Below are 8432 nucleotides of genomic sequence, written 5' to 3' on the forward strand. Positions count from 1 at the left end.
CCTGAAATGAACAGTTAACTCAAGTGGGGATCTGTATGCTTGTGTGTGTGTGTGTGTGTGTGTGTGTGTGTGTGTGTGTGTGTGTGTGTGTGTGTGTGTCTGTGTCTGTCTGTCTGTGTGTGATTTTATGACTGTCTTTATACATGCATGTTCGTGTGCATATTTAAGCACGGGTGTTTAAATGCAAGTGTACGTATGATTGGGTGCACAACTTGACCCTGCATGTTGTGCGTTTGAGTGCGTTGATGCTCTGTGTAGACCTCCCCGAAGGACCCATTAACCTCAGTTTGCAGTCCTGCCTGTTTCAAAATGCACACAATTTTCACATTCAACTCCTGAACATGAACTGTAACACTTTAATCACTCTCTATTTTCCCAGCTTCTGTGCTCTCTTTCATCTCTGGCTTTGCCACCCACAGAATATTTACATAAGAACTGGTAAAAAAAAGATGGGGGGGTGGAATTTTTTTTTTGTTTCTTGTCTGCCTCCTGCCTCTCTCAGGAGTTGCCTGGCTCGAATACGAAGCCAGAGTCCTGAATTGAAGATTGATCTCAACATCTCGTCTCAATCCATGTGGCTGGTGTTCAACAGATGGAACAATGAACTCAGGAAATGTGCTAGCATTTTCTTCTCATTCAACACTCATTCAACTGAAAGGCCTGGATAGAGTGGACATGGAGAGGATGTTTCCATTAGCAGGAAAGTTTAGGCTTCGAGGGCACAGCCTCAGAATAAAGGGACGTCCCTTCAGAACTGAGATGAGGAGAAATTTCTTCAGCCAGATGGTGGTGAATCTGTGGAATTCGTTGCCACAAGAGGGCTGTTGAGGCCAACTCATTGGGTGTATTTAAGGCACAGAGTGATAGGTTCTTGATTGGTAAGGGGGTTAAAGGTTATGAGGAGAAGGCAGGAAAATGGGGTTCAGTAAAGAAAAATCAGCCATGACTGAATGGTGGAGCAGACTCGATGGGCTGAATGGCCTAATTCTGCTTCTGTATCTTATGGTCTAACACAAAAGGACGACCTTTGGCCCACTGACTCACAAGAAGATGCTATCATGGAGAAATAGCTCAGGTTGGCTAAGCAAGAGCCACAGGGATGGAGGACCATTCACCAAGCTTGCTCGTAAGTGCCCGCAGCTTGGCAAAATCCCTTCCAGCAACTGGCATTAATCAATGGCTAATTCGGGCATTTCTCCTGTTGATATTACACTGGAAACCTGTATGGGAATTCTAAGCCAATGGGGAAATGACCAATAACATTTTGATTTGTTTCTTTCTGATAAAGGAAGACCTTACATTTTCAAGGCACCTTTCATGATCTAACCCTGTCCCAAATCAATTCACGGACAGTTTATTATTGAAGTGCCTATATTCTAGTATGGGAAACACAACAGTCTATTTGTGCACAGCAAGATCCCACAAACAGATCCAATAAACTGAGTTTTAATGATGTAGATTAAGAGATAAACATTGCAGAGGACACCAGAGAGAACATAGGAATGATGACAGGGGATCTTTTAACTCTGACTGGGAGGAGAGGCAGGCTCCTCAGTTTAGTGGCCTCTTGTGAAAGCCAGCACCCTTGACAGAACAGCATTTCCTGGGTGTGACAGCTCTGGATTTTCTGGAGTGCATTTAAAGTGCATGAGCTTCTCACTCCAAGGTGAGAGTGCTGCCCACGGAACCATGGTAACAATACAGAAAACAGAATAAAGCATTGAATTTTTACATAGCCTGCCAATTCATGCCTCATGTAACATTGTAAGCCAATCTACAGAGGAGATTACTGAATTGGCATCAGGCTCTTATTGATCTATTATAGTTTCATTTACTTGCGTTCTGGTAACACAGAAAACACAAGGCCGGACAAGTCTACAAGCCTGGAAGTCATGTGATGGTAGAATTAGTTAATCTGACAGCTCTTGCTCCATTTATACCTTTTTTTTAATTTCAAAAATAAACTTTATTCATAATAAAAAGTATATACAAAGGAAGAAAACAGTGCAAAATACAAAAGCTTAACATTCATGATTGTTACGTTTAGTAGTGTAAAACTTAAAGAGAAAAAAAACACACAAACATAGCACCATCGCCACTAGTGTGGCTCCCTGAGGTGATACCCCTTTCATTGTTCGAGGGGCTTCCCCACCCAACTCTACGTCTCCGTGTGTGGTAGCAGAAGTAGCCCAGACTGTGGTCCTTCCCCACAGAGCCTTAGCATTGGCTGCACCGAGCTTCAGTGCGTCCCTCAGCACGGACTCCTGCAGCCTGGAATGTGCCCTACGGACATCTCACTGTGCTGGAAGACCAACAAGTTTCGGGCAGTCCAAAGGGCGTCTTTCTCCGAGATGATCACCTTCCAGCAGGACTTGATGTCTGTCTCGGTGTGTGTCCCTAGGAACAGCCCGTAGATCAGAGAGTCCTCTGTTACGTAGCTGCTGGGGATGAACTGGAACATGGACCCCCGCATCCGTCTCCACACCGTCCTCGCAAACCCACAGTCTGCAAAGAGGTGGGTGACCGTTTCCTCCCCACTGTAGCCGTCCCGAGGGTAGCGTGCACTGGGGGTGATGTGTTGTCTGTAGAGGAAGGCTCTGACTGTGAGGACACCTTTCACCGCCAGCCAAGTGAGGTCTTGGTGCTTGTTGGACAGATCTGGCAATGAGATGTTCTGCCATATGGTTTGGGCCATTTGCTCAGGGAACAAACCCAGAGAATCCATAGTGTCCCTATCCCGCAATGCCTGCAGTACATTCCGCACTGACCAGTGTTTGATGGACTTGTGGTCAAAAGTGTTTACTTGGAAGAACTCTTCCACAAAGGACAGTTGGTACGGCAATGTCCAGTTGATTGGGGCGTTGTGCGGTAGAGGGGCCAGACCTATCTTCCACAACACCAGGGAAAGGTAGAACCTCATCACGTTGTGACACTTGGTGCCCATGTACTTTGGGTCCACACACCAGCTGATACAGCCACACACGAAGGTGGTCATTAGGATGAGGGCAACGTTGGGTTCACTTTTACCCCATTCTCAGGGGACGTGCAGCATGACCCATCAGACTCGCTTCATCTTGGACCCCCAGGTAAACTGGAAGATGTTGTGGGTGATTGCCAAGGCTGAGGAGTGAGGAACAGGCCACACCTGCACGAGGTACAGCAGCCCTGAGAGCACATCGCACCTGATGACCAAGTTCTTCCCAGTTATAGATAGAGAACGGTATTTCCACAAACCCAATTTTTGTTTTACCTTCCCAATCCACTCCAGCCAATTCTTGTTACATGCTTCAGTCCCTCCGAATCAGATCCCCAGCACCTTCAGGTAGTCGGACTCGCTCTTCCTGTGGTTGACTCTGGCCCCAGATGCCAACTTGAACCGGTCACAGATGCTGATCAATCTGCGAACTGACCGTGGGTCTGAGCAGAAGACGGTGAGGTTGTCCTTGTGTGCCTCCACTGCCTGGCAACGTCACCCCTCTTATGCTCTCGTCCTTCCTGATGGATTCAGCAAAGGGTTCTATGCAGCACATGAACAAGACAGGAGAGAGAGGGCAGCCCTGCCTGACTCCAGACTTGATGGGGAAACTACCCGTCTCCCACCCATTGATTTGGACTGCACTACGGATATCTGTGTAGAGCAGTTGGATCCAATTTCTGACTCCCTCCCCAAAGCCCGTTTTGGAGAGCATGTCCAGCATGTATGTGTGCGATATCCTGTCAAAGGCCTTCTCCTGGTCCCAGCTGACCAGGCAGGTGTCCACCCCTCTGTCCTGCACGTAGGCGATGGTATCCCTGAGCAGCGCAAGGCTGTCAGAGATTTTCCTGCCAGGTACAGCACAGGTTTGGTCTGGGTCTGGGCAGACTTGACCAGGTTGCCGATGGCCTTGGACAGGATCTTATAGTTCACATTCAACAGTGGAATTGGTCTCCAATTCCCGATGTCCTCCTCCTCTCTTGTTGATGAGGGTAATGATGCCCTTGCTCATGGAGTCTGACATTCTGCCAGCCAGAAGCACAGAGTTGAACACTTCCAGCAGGTCCGGGCCCATCCAGTCCCACAGAGCCGAGTGCAATTCTGCCAGTAAGCCGTCACTTCCAGGAGTTTTACTCATGCCAAGGGAACGGATGGAGCCAGTCAGCTCCTCCAGAGACAACGGCTGATCCAGGCTCTCCCGCTTGCTGTCATCTAGCACCTTCGTGACAGAGAACAGGACATTTTGGGAGGCTGTGCTGTCTGTGGTCTTACTCTCATACAGACTGGCCTAGAAAGATCTGCAGATCCTCAGTATGTCTGTCTGTGAGGATGTTACTGAGCCGTCCTCTTCCTTCAGGCTGTGGATCACAGAGCTCCCCCTGTGAACCTTTCGGAAGAAGAAGCGTGAGTACATTTCATCCTGTTCCACAAAGCGGACCCTGGATCTGAAGATGATCTTTGAGGATTCGGAGGCAAAGAGCGCAGCTTACTGGCTCTTCAACTCTCGGAGTTCCTCCCTCACATCCACCCGCCTCGACTGCAGAAGGAGAAGTTGCTGCAGGTCTGCCTGGAGTTGGCACAGTTCTCTCTGACTCTGTCTTACTTTCTGAACACCTTTGAGGAAGAACCTCTTGATGTTCTCCTTGGTTGTTTCCCACCAGTGAATTGGGGAGTCAAAGAGGGGTTCATAGTTCTCCAGCCTGTGTAATCCCTCTTCAGTTCCTCCATGTTCTCTAAGGTCAACAGCTTGACATTAAACTTCCATGTCCCTCTGCCTGCCTTCAGGTCCTCCTGTAGGTGACAGGAGGCACGAAGGAAGCAGTGGTCAGAGAAGAACACCGGCGTGACGTCGGTGGATCTGACTGTGACCACCTTCGACGTCAAGGGGAAGTCTATCCAGGACGGTACTGAGCTGTCTGTTCCAGTCCAGGTGTATTGTGGCTGTGCTTCGCCTGTAGGGGTGCCAAAGGCACCGCACAACTTTGCATCCTTAACCGTTCCCATCAGGAGTCTGGAGCTGCTGTCCAGTCTCCTGTCAGCACTGCCGGATTGTCCGGCTGCATCAATGATGCTGTTAAAGTCACCGGCCAGAATGACTGGTAGGGACATCGCCAGCAGCAGTGGGAGCTGCCTGAGGACAGCTAGCCGCTCGCTCAGCACAGACAAGGTGTACACATTAATTAGCCGGAGCGGAGTGTTACGGTACTTTATGTCAGCCACGAGGAGCCGCCCCCACCACCTCTTTGACTTCAGTGATAGAGAAGTTACCTCCCCGCAGCAGAATCCCCAGGTTGGATGCACGACTATCATTCCCCCCCAGACCATACAGACAATCCCTGGGACCACCATCTCCACCAACTCCGATAGTTACAGAAGTGAGGAAGCACACACTCCTGTAAAAAGGTTACATCAACCTTGACCTTGGCAAGGTATTGCAAGGTGTTCAAACATCGCACAGTGCTCTTCACGCTGCGCATGTTTAGAGATGCCAGATTTATCTCCACAGTTATTTGAGTTCAAGGATCATAAATACTGTCCATTGTCAATCAGCCTAAGCCCTCATGCCCACAGCCTTGGTGAGTTGCAGCACTGTGTTTGGGCTCAGGTACTGGGACTGGTCCTCCCCAGGGTGTGGCAATGCTGGAGGTGTCCCTGGGGGGAGATTAGTCTCTGTTCCTGTTCTGCCCTCTGGCTCTGTTTGTTCTGTACCCTCCATCTCTCGGATCCGGGAAGTGCCGGACATCATGCTGCTCCCGGTCTCCTGGACTTGGGGGCTGGCAGTTTCTATGCTGCTCCCGATCTCCTGGAGCTGGGGGCCATTAACCTCTGTACAACTCCAGTTCTCCTGGAGCTAGGGTGCGCTGGACATCATGCTGCTCCTGGTCTCCTGGAGTTGGGGGCTGGCAGTTTCTGTGCTGCTCCAGGTCTCCTGGAGCCTGGGTGCGCTGGATGCTGAGCTGCTCCCTGTCTCCCGGAGCTGGGCTGTGCTGAACGCTGAGCTGCTCCTGGTCTCCTGGAGCTGGGGTGCGCTGGACGCTGTGCTGCCCTCGGTCTCCCGGGGTTGAGGGGCAGCAGGCTGAATTTCTTCCTCACCCGTATTTGTGGCCTCCCCTCCTCCTTTTCCCCTCCACTTGGGCGCTTCCTCTGCCTGTGTCGACTGTTTCCCATATTGAATTCATCCTCCGATGAGGAGAGGTTGCTGGCGTCTGTCTGTCGCATCGCCCTTTACTTCCCATTACTTTACCCTCCGCAGCCCGTTGTCTCTTGCGTGGTGTCTTCTGAGACTTTTTTCTTTTCACCACCTGCCATTTCCCTTCTTGTCCGTCTGCCCTCCCCTCTTCCATTGACTCCTCCTCTTGGGGAGGGGCCTGGGGGGTTTGTGGCTGGTGTTTGGGAGCTCGAGGCGGTTGGCTTTTCCTCAGCCCTGGTCTCTGCTGGGGCCACTGCTGGTGCTTGCTGGTCCAGATCCCAAATAGGTCTTTGATGTCCACGCAGCTTCCTTCTCCCTCGACGTAGCGAGCCAAGAAGGTGAGGACATCCACAATGGGCACATGTGGATGAACATGTGCACTGTTATCTCACGCTCCTTCTGGGTGAGGGGGTGAAGAGTGGCTGCGTCTTCAGCGATGACAGCGGAGCCTCACTCCCCCTCTCCCAAAAGTCCTGTATCATCTTCTGCCAGTCCGCCGGGTACTTGAAGGTAACGTCAAAGTACCGGTTACCTGGGAAGTCCTGGAGGCAGTAGATGTCCTTCACCTCAAACTTGCAGCACTCCAGCAGGACCTTCTGGATGAAGAGGCCCCTGGTGAAGGGATTCCCCTTGCTGAGGTCCTTCACTTCCACCCTGACAGTGTTTCGGATCCCGTGTCCTCATCCTGAGGTGCTCGTCGCTGCAGCTATCCTGATGGAGCTGGTTGGTTATAGCCGTTAATTTGCTGCGGAAGGGTGTTAGATTGGTTTCCCAATCACCATTAGGATCCACCCCTACGTCAGCAGGTGAAGCTCTCATCAGGCAGCCACTTGTTCATGAAGAGTCACTGGAGTCTTCCTTCTTCTTCAACGTCAATGTTTGGGTTCACCCGCGAATCTATCTCCGTGATTACCGTCCTGGAACCTCGGCTACGATACTGCGGCGGTGATCACCAACTCTCCCCTGCCAGGTAAGTATCCATTTATACCTGTACAGGGAGCTCAGAAGCTAACCTGTACTGCTCTGGACCCTCATCCCCACTAAATCACCTCTCACTTGGGATGGCACTGTGCCTTGCCTGATGTCCCCCAGCTCCAGCAAACCCGGGTTCAGTCCCGACTTCCAGTGCTATCTGTGTGGAGCTTGCACATTCTCCTTGTGACTGTGTGGGTTTCTTCCAGGTGCTCCGGTTTCCTCCCACATCCCAAGGATGTGTGGGTTGGTAGGTCACCCCCAGTGTGTAGGTGAGCGTTAGAATCTGGAGGGAGAAAGTTGAATGAGTTATAATGTAGGATTAAAGTGCAATTGGTGTAAATAGGTGGTTGATAACATGGACGGTGAGCTGAAGGGCTTGTTTCCGTACTGTATGTCTCTGTGACTCCACAGGAAGAAATTGTGAGGAATAAGATTGTTCTTTGAACTGGAATAAACTCAATCGACTATCATTGTCTCCTTCTATGTCATAAGGAACAACGGAAATCTCTGATTAAGATAGACTCCTGACACAGGAAAGACTTGGCCAGCATATTGGCTTGCAAGACACTTGGTTGGGCAGTGTGGAAGCCCATGTAACGGCAACACGTAAAGGGCTGCCCCTCACCACATTGTCCTGGTGAATTGTCCGTGGTCCAATTGTGCACAGAGGCAGGCCTTTGATGTTGCAGGCAGTAATTTAGATCACCCTGGAAACCTAGAATCACATGGCACCACAAAGAGGCCACTCGGTCCCTCAAGCCTGGAGAGCTAACCAATTAAACCCACTGCCTCCCCCCGCCTTCCCCACCCCACCCCTTGATCTTTCTTTGGAACATTGCAAATATTTCAATTTTAAATACAGGTTCAATTCACCCTACAACTATTTTCCAATCACATAGTCCATCTCATGCCATAATGCATTGAGGTGCCCTCTATCACAATACAGACCCTCCACACTACCACACCCTTCCCTGCCATCCAATTGCCACCCCTTGTTTAATAAATCAAATATACTAATATATTTTCAATCTATGCGAAATGTGTTAGCCCAACAGGGATTTGCAAAGAAGCAAGACTAATGTCCAGGCACTACCTAATGCCTTGGTTAGTTCTTCCTTGGAATAATCTTTCCTCCAACTCTAATCTTTCCTCCAAATGGACTTCCGTTCTCCAAAGAACCTTACAACACAGAAGAAGGCCATTTAATCCATTGAGAACATCCCTGACATGGTCCTCGTTCAAGAGAAAAGCACGTTCCACCAAGACAGGACAACAGGGACTCAATAAAGTAGC

This window comes from Pristis pectinata, chromosome 33 (assembly GCF_009764475.1).
Source record: "Pristis pectinata isolate sPriPec2 chromosome 33, sPriPec2.1.pri, whole genome shotgun sequence".
NCBI classification, from domain to species: domain Eukaryota; kingdom Metazoa; phylum Chordata; class Chondrichthyes; order Rhinopristiformes; family Pristidae; genus Pristis; species Pristis pectinata.